Below are 14,916 nucleotides of genomic sequence, written 5' to 3' on the forward strand. Positions count from 1 at the left end.
GAGAAGAATTAGAAGGCCATGATTTCTTTGCAAATGGAAAAATCTGACATCTCAGTCATACCAAGAACTTGGACACAAGTACTGATAAAAAGAGATGATGCTATGATATTGCTTGATGTCTCAGAAAATTTATCAGACACACCAAAGCAGTGCAGGAACCCTCTAAGAAGTAGATAGAAACTAAGACCATGCGAAGTCTTCTCAGAAGCAATGACCAGGTTTTGTACAGGTATTCTGTGGGTGTGATAATCATTTCTTTGATATGATAAAAATGGTCATGTAAGTCTTAGGACTTCCGGCCCAATTAGATTCTCTCAATTGAGTCAGACTATAGGAAAATATCCAACTTCTTCCTATGTTTAAATGAGCTACATTTCATTTCAATTTTATCAATTTCCACTTACTGACCATCATGAAATCTGGTCCTCATTTTCATTCTATCTGATAAGCCATAAATTACTTTTGTTACCACATTTTTCAATGAAAAAAATAGAAATAAATTTAGATACTAGGTTAAGCACATTGTCTAGAAGGAGAATGCTTCTACTGTTTTCTTCATAGTTGTTGCCTAATGATAGTGACAATTACAAATAGCGCACATTGTATATGTTGGGAAGAATAGAACTTGATAAGACAATATGGCTCATGAAGCAATAGGGGAAAAAATCACTGAATTCTAGAATTTTATTCCAAAATTTTATGCAAGTTTTATTCAAGAATTTATGAACATTTGCAAATTGTACTAAGAAAATTCAGGCAAAATGTGCACACAGGCTTAGTGACAGGGAGAATTATTTAAAGAACCTTTTTTTTTGTGGTAGTATTAGATTCAAAATGACATGTGTGTATCTGAAGCTCTGTTCCAAATGGATTCTCACCAATTACAGTTTTCTGAACTAAATATCTATGAACTGATTGATGATGGAAAATTTATGGTCCCTCAAAATCTAGTGCTCCATATATTTCTCAGATATTATACTCACTTTCAATTTCTTGTCCATTTGTTTTGTGTACATACAAGAGCCTAGCACAGAGTCAGAAAATGTAGTCATTCATTATTGCTCTACTCACTACCAACAGGTTTTCCATTTTCCAGCCATGAGCACTTATCAAAAAATGTGGAAATTTAAAAGAAAATATATATTCCTTTATTGATGTTGGTCCCCGTCTGGAGGGCAGAAATAATCTGTTTATTTGGTCACATAAATCCCTTTTAATATATCATGTTATAGGTTTCTTCTGACATTTATTCCTTGAGCCTTCTATAGACTCTACAAAATTCAGTAGGTGTAGAAAATTCTTAGATTTAACACTAGTCTCTTCTTGTCCAGGATTTCATGTAAGTATTAGTGTTGATTTAAACCAAAAAATGTACTAATATTCAAATATTTCTGCAATGATTGTACCTAATATTTTATAGAATTCAATAGGAAAAGTACCGCTGTCTAAATATGCAGATAGATCACCAGAAACCTGATTAAAACCACCTTCTGAATTCACATTGTAGTCGTCCAATTTTTTTCACAAGTTAGATCTTCATAAATATACTTGATAAACAGTGCAATTAACAGCAGAAATGTTGACAGTATCGTATTCACTTGTGTGCAATACAGGCTAATAATGAATAGGATTTTCAGAAAAAAATGCACTCATTAGTAAAATATATTGCTAAAATTGGTATGACCTTGGGAAGCATGTGCTTACAGAACATCAGTACTTTCAAAATGTGTAGGTAACAGAGTCCTGAGGGTTTATCTTAATTTTGTATTAGAAGATTGTAATATATCTTTGACTCAAGTTAGAATGAATGATCCAAATCATAATTCTACAGTTATCATAATAAAACATTTTTGAAAACTTACCTTTGCATTCATCTTCAGAAAAATGATGTGGAATATTTATGTTTCCCTCACTGTATGAAATAAACAGAAAGTTAGAGACCCTTCCTTGACTTCTTTTCTTCCTCATATTTCTTATATTTTGTTTTTTGGCATATGTTGTTATATTAAATAAGAAATTTTGATTCCTTCTTCATCATTTCATTACTATCATATTGGAAATCACAAACTATTGCCCTGATAACTCTCACCAGAAATTAAGAATAATAAAGAATATTTGAAGGGAGAATCTGAACTATTAATATAGGGGTTTATATAAATCCATTCCTCTTTTTCCATTGTAGAATGCATTATCTCAAACTACAATCAATCAGTCAAATCATATTTGTGTTCTCCAACATTATTCATCCAAAATACAGGAAAGAAATGATATCAAAATACACGAAAATATGGCAATACAAATGATCTTACAATCTTCAAGAAAATTGCATGTTGGTTGTATTTGGGCAGGTAGCACTTTTATGTGAAGTAAATATGCCTTGGCAGGACCTAATAATGTATTTCTCAAGGCAAGTTTTAACCATTGTAGGGTAACTTCTGTAGTAACTTCCAAATCCTATTTGTGTCTCCTGTGTTCAGCCTTCTTCAATTGTGCCAAAATTGATTGTCACAAAATTGATCATTGTACCCAAATGACTGGTTACTCTGTATGTGTATATTGTTTGGGGCTGAGAAGGTGGCTCAATGATAGAGCGCTTGCCTTGCATGCATGAGGCCCTGAGTTCGATTCATCAGCACCACATAAGCAAAAATAAAAAAGCCGGAAGTGGCACTGTGGCTTAAGTGGTAGAGCACTAGCCTTGAGCTGAAGACCTGAGGGACAGTGCCCAGGCCCAGAGTTCAGGCCCTATGACCAGAACCAAAAAAATAAAAAATAAAAAATAAATTATTTTTGAGCGTTGTTTGCTACCTTTAAGTTCTCAAAAGAATATATATCCATATATTATATAGGTATATATATGTAAATATATACGTATATATGTATATATATGTATATATATACACATATATGTGTGTATATATACTGAAAATGTGAGCAGGGCATAAGCGTTGGTATATACAATATATTGTTGGACATTATACTCTATTACTTCCTAAACGCTAACTCAATCACACTGTGTTAAAGAATTATGACCATTTTTCTTGTGTCAAGGATGGAATTCAATGTATTCACGCAAAACTTGAAAAGCAATTAAACTTAAATATTTGCCTAATGTTTGTTGATATCTAGAATGACAATAGCTCTGAGAAATTGCTGTCAAACACATTGTGGGTTGAAATGTGAGGAGAAAAATCATGAAAATAGAGGTCCGGGGGAAGATGGTGGAAGGTCGGGTCGGACTAAAAAGCTCTCACATAGACACTAGTCTTAGTGCTGTAGTGAAAAGTCCAAGTCTAGAAAGTCACAGCAGAGAGTACAAATTGAACTGATCAAATCCAGATTTGAGCACTGGCCAGTGTCTGCAGCAGTGGCAGCAGCTTCCATGGCCACCATATCACCAGAGGGAGCCTGGGACAAAGGCGCCAGAAGCAGCATGGGAGTGGAATCTACTCACCACCAGCAACAATCAACCAGGAGTGGAAATCTTCATTTTGCTGACCACAGAATGTAGCAGTCTGAGGACAGGCCGGAAACGAAGGGAGAAATGCCCTCTAGGTATCCTCACTCGTCATGAACAGTGGTGGATTTAGCCCCTCATCCACCACTGGAGAAGAACTCCATCTTTGATACTGAAAAAGACCTGGCTAGAGCAGCTAGCAATATAACTCAGCCCTTGGAGAAATACAATGGGAGACATTTCACAGTTGAAAGGATCTTGACCTGCATGGCACAGGTCCACCAGGGAAAAGTTGTTCTTTCCAGACAAGAAAGCTCAGCCCATTGAGGAGTGGGACTTTCTTTGCTTGGTACACTCTCCACTGAATCATAGGCAGCAGACCCAGTGGCAGGAGATAAAAATGAACCACAATTGTAATCCAGTAAATATAAATCCTGAGAATGGCTCTAGCCTGAGCTGTAGGAGTGTCTCAGGAGCTAGAACCTCAGGGAAAATTTACTGATTACCAAAAGGTCTCAACAGTACCCACAACCTAGCCCATCACAGCAATTCTAACCTGGAAGAAAAAGCCATCTCCCTCTTCTCAAAGCCGATGTTCCTCCCAGTGAAATAACCTGGAAGGAGCATCATAAAATCCCTGGTAAGGCAGAGTTTTTTCCTGCCTACTCATATTAATTTAAGAAACACATCAAGCTACAAGAAAACAAAACATCTCAAGGAAATCAGAAATACTACCAAGAGAATGGTACGGACATAGGGGAGACATAACATACTCCCTCCTTCCCCTCTCAAAAAAAATCAAAGAATTCTTTTCTACCTAATTAAAAAAAAAACATTGTTTAATTTTTTTCTTTTCATCATTTTCATTTCAGATGTGTGGTTTTTTAAAATTATTTTTACTTTTTCCTTTTGATCTTGTTTTTTTTCCTATTTTTGTGGTAACTAATGATTTTTCTTTTCATCTCCAGATATATACCCATCTTTGATTATTAGGCCTTATCCTTCATTGTGTGCATACTTAACTCAGATATTAGTCTCTCAGCTCACAAACTCTAAGCTTTAACTCCCTTAATTGTACTATTATTTCTTTACATTTATATAATTTTTAGCCCTTTCAGTTTTAGTTTATTTTTTCATGTTCCTTGTTTCATTCTCTCCTTTCCTTATACACTTTCGTCTCTGGAATCCCTCACTCCTTTTCCCTTCCAACATTACCCTGTTCTAATTTTCTCATCACACTTCTCTCTAAACCTATTAATTTCTGCTCTACTGATTCCTTCTTTGATTTTGTTTGACCATTGATTTATAGTTGTTTGTTGCTGAACTAGATTATATCTGTTGAACTATATTGTATGTGCACTTATTTTGACTGCCTCAAAATATCTGTGCAACTACATGTGTTAGTTGATACTTGCTTAAAATAGTATATGAGAACCGAATTTGTTTTGCTTTCCTACCCCAATGTGTAGAACAAGTCAGAGAAACACAAGAAAAATGTCAAGTCCAGGAACCTCAATTCTCCTCACAAGAAATAGGCAAGAAAGCAGTTACTGAATAATCCAGATGTGATTTTCCAAAATGCTTTATAAATCCTACTTGTAAACAAATTGAATGAAAAGATTGAAAGCCATTATTAAAGGAAATATGTGAGCATGATGTGGCTAACCAAAGACTAATACTGGAGTTTCATGAGCGAATCAATGATTAATACAGAAATAGTGTGAGCAGGATGGGAATAGGCAAATATTAATACAGACATTTATGGAATTCACAAACTGAAAGTTGGCAGAATCCAATAGAGGCCACAAAGGGAATGCTGAATGAAGCCCAAGAATGAGTGAGAATCCAATGAAAGTATAACCACTGAACCAAGGAATTGGAGAATGACCACTAAAAAACAAATTAAGGAGTAAAAACGTCCATACAAGATGTAAAACAAAGCTCCAACAACAAATTTGAAGCTTCCAAATTAGAACAATTAGAAAGAAAGCAAACAAAAAACAAAAAAGAAAGTCTTGACAGTACATTAGACCTTGCAGTAGTTCTGCTCTGGGACTGAAGACAGCCTATATATTATAGAAAAAGAACAAAAAAGTATTCCAGACAAATCCAAAAAATATGATAGACCTATTCAATGTTAAGAAGACACCATCACAAGGCCTAATATAGGGGTAATGTGTGTAGAGGAGGGCCTAGAGACAGAAGTTAAAGGTCTAGGAAATTTATTTAACAGGAGCCTAGCAGAGAACTTCCCAAATTTGCAAAAAAAAAAAAAAAAGGCCTATTCCAATACAAGAAGGCTTTAGAACCCAAAATAGACCAGTGGAATCCCACCATCACATTCTAATCTGCAAAGCATCAAATGAGGCCAAGGAAAGGATCCTTAAAACAGGGAGAAAAGATCAATTACCTATAAAGGGAAACCAATAACAATACAATGAAGGCAAAGAAAGAGCCCCCAAACATAGAATCTATTATTCATAAGAACCTAGGTAGCACAGCTCCAATAAAAGTGGATAACATGGCTGGAACTAACAAAACCCCCTCAGTCCTAACTCACAATATTAATGGACTTTCCAATTAAGCGACATATACTATTGAGTTGCATCAAAAACAAAATGCTCCTAACTGCTGCTTTCTAGAGACACACACTTCCCACGAAAACAAACACAGGCTGAAAGTAAAAGGCTGGAATAAAATCAACCAAGCAAATGATCCTCATAAACAAGATGGAGTTGCAATACTAATATCAGATAAAATAGATTTCCAAATAAAATTAGCAAGAAGAGATAAAGACAGTCACTACATATTAATTAAGGGATCTTTCCTTCAAGAAGTCATTACAATTCTTAATATCTATTCACCAAACAATGGAGCATGCAAATATCCGAGAAGCACTACTTTCAAGCATACATCCAAACAAATTAATTATTGAGGACTTTAACAAATCCCAATCCCGTTTGGATAGATAATCCTAGCTTAAGTACAAGGGATAAACCTCCTATCTAAATAACTGAATGGATCAACTAGTCTTACAAGATATCTACTGAATATTTCACCCAGCAGCATCAGAAAACACAATCTTAGCATCACATGGAACATTCTCGAAAATAGCCCACATTTTAGGTTACAAGGCAAATTTGTCTAAATCAGATACATTGAAATTATGTAGGGCCTATTCTCAGACCACCAGGGAATAGAATTAGAATTCAACACCAAATGGCAAGAAAGAAAATCCTGTAACACATTGAGGCTGAATAACACAACATTGAATTCCCACTGGGTGATGAAAGAGATTAGAAAGGAAATTCAAATATTCATGTTATTAAAAAAAAACAAAACAAAAAACAAATTACCAGATCCTCTTTGAAACAAGAAAGGTACTAATCAGAGGCAATTTTATGGCTCTGATTTCTTACTTTAACAAATTGGAAAGATATGAAACAAAAATTTAATGAGGCACTTGAATCTTTCTGAAAAAGAGCAACAAGCTAAACCACAATCCAATAGATCTAAAGAAATAATTAAAATTCACTCAGGGCCTGGTGCTGGTGGCTCTCTCCTTTAATCCTAGCTACGCAGGAGACTGAGATCTGAGAATCATGGTTCAAAGATAGCCCGGGCAGGAAAGTCCATGAGACTCTTATCTCCAATAAACCACTAGAAAACTGAAACCAGAAGTGGCACTGTGGCTCAAGTGGTAGAGTGCTTGCCTTGAGCTGAAGAGCACAAGGAAAGCACCCAAGCCCAAAGTTCAAGCCTGACGAAGGACAAAAAATAAATAAATAAATTAAAAAAATTCACTCAGAATGAAATGAAATTGAGTCCAAAAAATCATAGGAAGAATAAAAAGAAAAACAAGGACTTGATTCTTGAAACAACAAAATTGACAGGCACTTACCAAATCTTATCAGAAAAAGAAGAGAACACACCCATATAAACAAACTCAGAGATGACAGAAAACACCAAGATTCAGAGCATTATAATGGAATACTTCTCCAACCTTTATGCTAATATGTTTGAGACTCAGGAAGATATAAATTAATTTCTAGCAAATATCAATTGCCCAAACTAAACAAGATGACTTAAAACAACTTTATAGTGCCAAAACAAGCATCAAAATAGAAACAGCAATTACACACTTACCACCCAAAAATGCCCAGGATCATTTGGATTTACATTTGAATTCTATTTTTTTAATTTTTGTAATAGATAGTTTTGATGTAAAAAAATACCCTGCAGAGGTGTTAAATTTATATGAGTAGAGTAATGAGTACATTTCCTGTCGAACACTGGCTTCTCTGCCTTTGTTTTTTCCCCTACCATCTATTCTCCCTCACCTCGTGAACTAATCCCCCCACCCGACTTGTAAATTTCATATTCAACATAGAGTCCTGTATAAATATAATCGTAAGAATGGGTCAACATGCATGCCCATGTAAGCATTCCACTATACCTCTTCCCCTCCCCAAATTACAAAAATGTATATACAAGATGCCGAACACTGGGATCAAATACAGTAAAAACAGAAGTCATATTACAGAGGATGTGAAACTGCCGAGCTTCTGAATGGCAAAATAGCATAGTAAAAAAGATCAATAGAAGGTTCACAAATTAGGAGAAGATCTTCATAAGCTATAAAACAGACAAGGGTCTTATATCTAAAATATATTTAGGGGGCAGGCAACTTTGGTTCATGCTACTCAGGAGGATGTTACCTGAGGATAACCTGAGGATCAAAGCCAGCTTGTCAGGAAAGACTCTGAGATTCTCATCTCCAATAAACCACTCAAAAAACAAGCAATGGAGCTGTGACTCAAGACGGAGAGCCCATGACTTGAGGTGAAGAACAGAGGGACAGTGCCAAGCCCAACGTGCAAGCCCCAACACAAACAAAATAAATAAATAAATAAATAAATAAATAAATAAATAAATAAATAAATAAAATATTTTTAGAATTCCAAAAAATTAAATCCCCCAACAACAGATTTTCCAAGAAACAAGTGCCTGATTAATAAGTTGGCTAAAGACTGAAAGGGAAACTTCTCCTAACAGGAAATAAGAATAGAAAATGGATACAGGAATAAATGAGCAACATTTCTAGCCATAGAAGAAATGCTAATCAAGACAACATTGATATTCCACCTCATCTCAATTTGTGGGACACATGGGCAGCAAAGATGGCGCTGAGAGGGAGTTCAGTAAGTGCATGATAGGGTGTGACCTCGACAGTGATTGTTTCCTCTTCCTCCCCTCCCATGCCACCGGCTCTTTTTCACTTTAAAAAGAACTCGCTCTGTGTTAATAAATGAGTTTCCTGCTTGACTTGACTTCCCTCATCTTCTATATTTATTTTATAATTTGAGGAGCTGAAGGGAAATAACAAAATGCTTACATAAGGATATAGATTGATCCAAAGTTACAATGAGATGTACAATACATTAGGTTGAAAAGGAACTTTACAACTTCGGGAGTGTGGAAGAGAGGAGTTGGCAACATGTGGAGGGAATGGATTGTAAGTGGAAAACAAAGGAGGAGGTCACAATGCTCTATAGGACGTGTACTCATTCCATTACTCACATAAGTGTAACCTCTCTGGACAGTATTTTCACAATAAGACATACATAAAAAGGAGAAAGTAAAAATTATGAAGCACCATATTCTGGCTCCCTGCAAATGTGAAGCATGCCCTTTCAAAAAATTGTTCAGATTTAAATTGTGGGAAAAATAAAACTACTCTGATTTTAGTCATGACATATTTATTTATTAAAATTCAATTTGGGAAATGAGAAATGCTTCAAACTCATGTGCACCTTTTGGACTAAGGGATTTTTACAAAAGAGTATGACAAAATAGTATTTCTATGTTTTCTGTGCAAAAGACCTTAACATATATTCTGTAATATGGATATAACTAACAAGGATATTCATCGTATTTATAGAGATATCAGAATTTTAAAGATAGCACTTGGCTAAGTAACATAAACTTGCTTTGTCTTATATGTCAAAAAGAAGAAGCTAATTGCAAAATTAGTATTCAAAGAACTATTAATAGATATTATCATTCTCATTCTTGTTATAGTGAGTTGAATATGTGAAATGTAACACTAGTCATTCCACCATTTCTATGATTTAGTTCTACTTTTTCTTTTTTCTTTGAATTTTATTGTTACAGAGAGGTAGAGGGGTGGTATAGTTAAGTAAGAAAGATAATGAGTACACTTCTTGGTGAACATGCTATCCCCTTCCTCATTTATCTCTCTCTTTCCCATCCAATAACCCCTCCCCAAGTTTCATGGTTCATATTCCAACATTTTGTGTCGTAAGTATTGCTGATAAATATGGTCCCCAGTTGTCATATTCCCATTTTCTTGCTATGTGAATCATTGTTGTAGTCTACTTTTAGTATTTAATATTATGGCAAATGCACAGCCTCCACATATTTTTATAACACTTTTGAAAATACATCTCATTCATTAACCTGTGTATTTTCAGGAATTATATGTATTCAAATATTCAAAATTATATATATTCAAAGACATTTGAAAATTATGACAGAATATGATATAAAAGTACAATAAAATATAATAACATTGGAAGTAGTTAATTCATGATTTTATATGAATTCATTAAAAGTTCTGTTCTCTGTTCCTCTATTTCTGGACTTTTGCATATCACAGTCTGATGTGATATGCATTGTTTTGATGGGAAGACAAATATAAATTGACTCAAGAATTATAGCTATGTATGCAAATTATTGAAGTAATGTTATAAATATTCTTCAATACTATTACAAAAGAAATGTCATACATAAAGCTGCCCCTATGTTAAACAAAAAATAATTTTGATTCCATTAGGAAGTGTGAAAAATGGAAATGTTTGCAAAGTATGTAGTATGTAGTATGTAGTATCAGAGTATGTAGTGTTATTAGTGAAAGTTTTAGAATGATGTCAAATTATTAGGTATATTTTCATAAATATATGAATGTCACATTCCAGTGTGATTAGTTCAATTCTACAGGGCAATTGTAGGATTTTCTAAAGACTGTCTTATGGTAAAAATTGGTTGATCATATCTGTATCTTGAGAACTCTAGTGAATGAGGATATCAATATTTGCCAAACATGCCAAACATGACAGAGCACTTAGTGGTTATCCAAATTAGGTGATAGGAAGGGAATAGTGTATGCAGGATTTAGGGGAAAATTAATGTATTTTATTAAATATTATTGCATGGTAGCATATTGAATTTATCTGTGTGTGGGTTATCCCGTTAAAATAATGAGACCATCGATGATTCTCTAATTAATATAAGAAAATTTTTTCTGTGAATAAAACTTTTAATAATGTACAGGAGAAATCAGACAGGCTCATTCTTATATTAAAACAAAAGATTTCCTAATTACAATGTATTTACATTTGCATATTGGAGTTAAAGTGTCTAAGTGGCTATTTTACAGTCCTTTCTAATAAAATATACAAAAACAAACAGAACTACTGAGAATGCTGTAAGGGGCCTCAATGGCGATGTAGTAACAGGCTTGGACTCCCATCTGTGAATCCAGAGGTGAATCTAGAGGTGCACACACCCCTGGCCTCAGGGACTCCACAGGGGGAGAGCCAAAGCTTCAGCTCTTCCCATCTCTCACTGGGTGTTAATAGTATTGGGAGAAGAGCAGGGGCCCCAACGAGTGGACTAGTGACTTTGGGGTCACCAGGTGGACACATGCTGGTGGATCTCAGAGGCTACCTGTGACCAAGGCAGTGGAGTCTTAAGTTCATCATCACTTGTAACACCAAGATTCTGCTGCAGGGCTGGTATGTCAGTGGGAGGTCAGCAGGGATGGGTAAAGAAGGTCCCCTAAATGACAAATTGTTATTCAAGGAAAATTAATCGGTGGCCAATAAATTGGCCCAAAGGATTAGAGGAAGATCTCTTTTGATGCAAAAATAGAAGTGAAACATGGGGAAAATAAATACGAAGGCCAGGAGTGCAGGACAACCAAGGGCAGGGGAGGGCTCTCTGTCCCTCCTCCCAAACTTTGGCAGGGAACTGTACACATAACATGCCTCCCCAGGCAGAAGGGGCTCAAGATGTATGCAGTGCTTTGGAGGGTGTCCACTTGTGTTTTAGACCTCAGGCCTTGCTGCTCACCAGTAGTATCTGCAGAGGGGATATGGGAATCTTCTCTCCTCAGTGGTCTTATTTAAGACAATTCCAGGCTCAAAAGCTCTCAGATCCAAGCACAAAAACATCTGGTTTCAAAGCAGGAAGTCACTTGACTGAGCTCCCTGTTCAGTGCTCCAAGAGCAGCACCTAAGCCTGTCTAGTCCAAAACAGAGGAATTTCCAGCCCCAGCCAGCATTGGTACTCAGCCAGCTCTTGACTCTCATTTGTTGAGCCAATGCCTGGAGTCACACAAACACAAAAGGTAAGGGTACTCAGAGGGGGGAAGGGAGAGACAAAATTCAAGAGACACCATGCCCCCAGGGCAAAGAGGACATCTTACTGCTGAGTGGGAACAGGTTTAGGTGCAAGGACAAATATTTCCAGTGTGATTTAGCTATGCGCGTATGATTGAAAAAAAATATTTTTCAGGGATTTCTTCAAAACAAACTAAAATAGATCAAGAGGTAATCATCACATAGAGATGGTTTTCCTTTTACAAAAACTTAACATTTTAAAAAAAGTTAAAATCCATACCCTCCCAATAAAATAAAATAACAATAAAATAAATCAAACCACTCCAGTTAAAATTATGGCTTCAAAATTATTATACACCTAAGATATGCTAACCAAATCACCACCCACAACAGTGCTTCTAGACTTCATTAAATACTATACTTAGGTTAAATAACATGTTCAGCTCAGGCTGTTCCCATTAGCAATGCCCCTGAAGTAGATGCAAATCTCTCATCTTCCCTCCACCCTGATTAGATAATCCAGCTCAAAGGTCCAGCCTCCCTCCCACTTAGTGCCCCGTTCTTCCTTTCCCCACCTCAAACCCACCACCACCAAAAATATACACTGCCGTTTGTAGAATCTGGGATGGGATAGAGAGATGTGACATTCTAATGAGTCCCAAGAACTAACTTCCGACTGCTTGGCCCTTGCTGATACTTTTGAGGATGATACCCTTGGGCTGGCTCATTTCCCACAGCTCATGCAGACCACAACACCCAAGATTTCTGCCAAGATTCTTTCTGCCCATTCTCCCCCTCACATTTTGACCAAAAGACTCTCCTGCCATGGACAGCTGGTCTAGCTTTGGTTCCAGTCTGAAAAGGAAGAGGAGAGGCTGACATGGGATGGGCGGAGCAGCATGCTGGAAAGAGGACTACCGTGGAAGGGGTAGAATGGGGAATACCTCCAGTAAGGGCTCCAGGGAAACTACATGTTGCTCACTGTGCACTGAGGCACCAGCACGCAGACGGCAGGACAACCACACTCCTGGCACATGCACAGAAAGCTGAAGCAGGTAAGTGCGCACCTACAGACACACACATACACACACGTGTTAAGGACAGATGAGGCAATGACCAGGCACCTCGGCACATACACAGGCGGCTGGACAGACAGCTGGCAGGTGACTCTACTGGCAGTTGCTCCAGATGTCCATGTGAGGAGGGGAACATACACCTCAGAGCTGCCTGTGACAGGGGCTGTACTTCCGTTCCCCAGGAAATCTTGGGGTACTGTTGGCAGGTCCCTGGAGGAAAAACTGCAGTGCTACTTAGCACTGGCCACAGTGCAGCCCCTCTTGGCCCCTTGCAGGCCATTCTATCACTACTCCTGGCTGTGTACTAGATGCACCATGTTGTGTGGATTTTCCAAAACAACCAGTTGGAGTTGTGGCATTGAGTTCTCACATGATTCACTCTCAGAGTCTCTATGCCATCAGGAGGTAAATAAAAAGGTTATCTGTGTCTCAAACCCAACAGGGGAGTTGAGCAAGTCTCCCGGGTTCTGTCCCTGTTGTGGGCCAGGGCTCTGACCACAGTGCGCTGGGCAGAAATGAGAGGCCTCCACTGTAAGCTCAACACGGCAATTGTGTGGCATCCTTGCTGCCCAGGCTGCATGGAAAGGGAAGAGGTTATATCTTCACATCTTCCTGCACTCTGAGCTGTGAGAGGGTCTTCTTGATGCGCAGTGCAGTCAGGTGAGCTGCGCCATTGGCATACCAGTACTCCCGCATCATCTTTCCCATCACCCGCAATGCCTCATAACTCTGCCACCTGTTGGGGATGTTGGGGCATAGCTTCTGGTCACAAACGATCTTTTGCATTTCCTCAATGGAAGGGTCAGAGGGCATTGTCGTAATATGGTAGTTAATACTCTTCATGGACTCCTCCATAATTGCACCTCCGTGCAATCACTCAATATACTAGACCAAGGGCATAAATCTCAGCACATTTAAAGGAGTCGAAATGTTGCATGTTAATGGTTTCATCAAGTACTTCAAGAGCCATGTATTGTTTGGATCTCACCCTCTGATTTGGAGCAATGTCAATGGTGTCAGTGACTGCATCATGACGCACAGCCAGGCCAAGGTCTGCTATGGAACACATGCCATTTTTCTTCACCTGGTTGTTCTTTGACTTTAAGTCTCGATGAGCAATTCCAGAATTTCCTTGAGTGCCCACAATCTCCAAGTGCAGGTGTGCTAAATCACTGGCTTCAGACAGGGCCAGCTTAATCATAACCTCAACCATGTAGTGGTTCAAATAATCAAACAGGGATCCATGCTCATGATACTCAGAGACAAGCTACAGCTGTGTCCAGGTTCCATTATCTTTATTGACAGAAGTAATAAATTCAAGGATATTTTCATTGCATAGCATCACTGCCTGGTATATCTCTGCTTCATGGAACCAGGCCCGTTCTTCACGAGAAGAGAAAAATTTCACAGCCAAGTCACCACCCCTCCAGAAACCACTCCACACTTCTCCAAACCGGCCCTTGCCAATAATCTCTTGTAAAACAATGGTTCAGGCCACCATGCACTGGCAAAAAGGGGTAGCCCTGAGCCAAATGCTGATATAGAGAGATTGTATAGAATTTCCTGGAACATCTTATCTTTGGAGAGACAAATCTTACAGGAGGGGTCTTCCATGACCAGTCTCTGGTGGTTGTGATGGACACGCTTCATGCAATCCAGTTTCTCCAACCTTTCTTTGATTTTTTTTTGTGTGTGTGTGTTTCTGGGCCACTATAAAGGCATTTTCGGCCTCTGCAAAGAGATCTAATGTTTTCCCTATTTCATCCTGTAATGTTTTCAGAGTGTCTGCTTTGACTCCTAGGTCGGTGGTCAATTTGGATTTGATTCTGGTGGAGGGTGATATATAAGGATCTAGAATTGTTTTCTAGGGATGATTAACCAATTTTGCCAGTACCATTTACTGAAGAGGCTTTTTTTCTTTCATTCTTTTTTTATAGCTCCCTTATCAAAGTTTAGGTGT

At 37.6% G+C, this 14,916-nt stretch overlaps 1 pseudogene; it reads right to left on the reverse strand.

Moving 5' to 3' along the window:
* Positions 1-13,550: 13,550 nt before the first annotated feature.
* On the reverse strand, positions 13,551-14,606 carry LOC138830000 (activin receptor type-1B pseudogene; annotated as a pseudogene).
* Between the last annotated feature and the right edge of the window lie 310 nt (positions 14,607-14,916).

Source organism: Dipodomys merriami, unplaced genomic scaffold (genome assembly GCF_024711535.1).
Source record: "Dipodomys merriami isolate MVZ:Mamm:240054 unplaced genomic scaffold, mDipMer1.0.p SCAF_18, whole genome shotgun sequence".
Lineage (NCBI taxonomy): Eukaryota > Metazoa > Chordata > Mammalia > Rodentia > Heteromyidae > Dipodomys > Dipodomys merriami.